Source organism: Bidens hawaiensis, unplaced genomic scaffold (genome assembly GCF_021521415.1).
Source record: "Bidens hawaiensis isolate Kalapana, Puna unplaced genomic scaffold, B.hawaiensis_p1.1 tig00011228_1, whole genome shotgun sequence".
Lineage (NCBI taxonomy): Eukaryota > Viridiplantae > Streptophyta > Magnoliopsida > Asterales > Asteraceae > Bidens > Bidens hawaiensis.
Genome location: NW_027491873.1, coordinates 506,977 through 509,145, shown reverse-complemented (window position 1 = coordinate 509,145; position 2,169 = coordinate 506,977).

Here is a 2,169-nt window from a genome sequence, read left to right as displayed (position 1 = left end):
AAACCTAATTTAAAGTACCTGGAACCATTTGGGTGTCCGTGTACAATGTTGAAGAAGGAATCGGGTAAATTTGATGAAAAGGCTATCGAAGGATATTTCTTAGGGTATGCGTCTCCAAAGAAAAGAGTATTTAATTTTACGTCTGGCTGTGTTGAAGAATGGTACCATGTGGACTGTCAAAAGTACACAACTCCACCTCAAGGGAAAGGTCCAGACTGGATGTTTGACTATGATAGTTTATTTAACTCTTTTACTCCTTCGACTGATCACATCGATGAAGATCTGGTTAGAGCATACTTTGAAGAACATTTGAACATTCCAAGCTCTTCAAGTTCTAATGCAATTGAAGTTCAACCAGATGCTACAACTGAAGAATCTCAAGTTGTTCCTCCAATTGTTCTTGACAGTGCTTCTACTTCTTCCGATGATGATCAAGCTGAGATTTAAGTTATTGATCTTGATAGTGATAATGCTTCATCTCCCGAATTGGGTGAACATTACACTAATTTATTTGATAATGTTGTTGTTCCTGAAAATCCTACTCTTCGGATTCATGGATATCATCCACAGGACAATATCATTGGAGAACTTGACGTGGGCATTCGTACACGTAATCAAGTTGCTTCGTCAAGCGACAATAACGTATTGTGTGCTTACACTAATTTACAATCTTCGGGAATTGTGAATATTGCTAAATTTAATTGCTTTCTATCTCAAGTTGAGCCAAGGACAACTCGTAAGGCACTTGAAGATCCTTCTTGGGTAGAAGCTATGCAAGAGGAATTACAGCAGTTTGCACGATTGGGTGTTTGGGATTTAATAGACAAGCCTGCTAGAGTCAAGAAAGCTATTCCGACTATGTGGGTATTTAAATGTAAAAAGGACGATCGAGGGGTGATTGTCAGAAACAAAGCACGTTTAGTGGTGCAATGTTTTCATCAGCAAGAGGGTATTGATTATACTGAGGTATATGCTCCAGTTGCTATATTAGAGTCGATTCGAATCTTCCTGGCTTATGCTGCTTATAAGAGTATCAAGGTTTATCAAATGGATGTTAAAAGTGCTTTTCTCAATGGTGAATTACATGAGGAAGTGTTTGTTCAACAACCACCTTGTTTTGAAGATCCTAATTATCCAGACCGTGTTTACCGTTTAAACAAGGCCCTGTATGGTCTACATCAAGCCCCGAGAGCTTGGTATGGCACGCTCGCCGACCATCTGACTGATAATGGATTCAAACGAGGAACTGTTGACTGCACTTTATTTCATAAAACTGTTGGTGATGATCTTCTTCTAGTCCAGATTTATGTTGATGATATTATATTTGGGTCTACAAACGACACTTTATGTAAGGAATTCGAGAAGTCCATGCAAACAAAGTTCGAAATGAGCTCGATGGGAGAGATGAATTTCTTTTTAGGGCTGCAGGTTCATCAGTCTGATAAGGGAATCTTCATTCATCAGACTAAATATGTGAACGACGTCTTGAGCCGATTCAAGATAACTGCCGGAAAAATCCCTTCAACTCCTCTTCCAGTGGGTCACAATTTATCACTGGATGAATTGGAGGATACCGTTGATTCGACCCTTTATCGTGCTATGATTGGTTCTCTAATGTATTTAACTGCTTCTCGACCCGACATAATGTTTGCTATTTGTGTGTGTGCTAGGTACCAAGCTAGTCCCCGAGTGACTCACCTGGCAGCGGTCAAGCGTATTTTGCAATATCTACGGGGAAATCCTGACATCGGGTTATGGTACCCCAAAGATAATACTTTCGATTTTACCGCCTAATCAGACTCAGATTATGGAGGATGCAAGATCAACTTCAAATCAACGACTGCAGGATGTCAATTCTTAGGAAACCGGCTTGTTTCCTGGCAGTGTAAGAAGCAGACAACGGTCTCTACTTCAACCGCCGAAGCTGAATATGTTGCAGCCTCGAGTTGCTGTTCCCAGGTTCTGTGGATACAACAACATCTTCGCGACTACGATTTGAAGTTTCTTACTACTCCCATCTTGATTGATAATTCTGCTGCTATAAGTATCACCAAAAATCCCGTACAACATTCTAAAACGAAACATATCGAGATTCGATATCATTTTATACGGGATTGTTATAAAAAGAAATTAATTGATCTTGAGAAAGTACACACATATTTTCAAAAA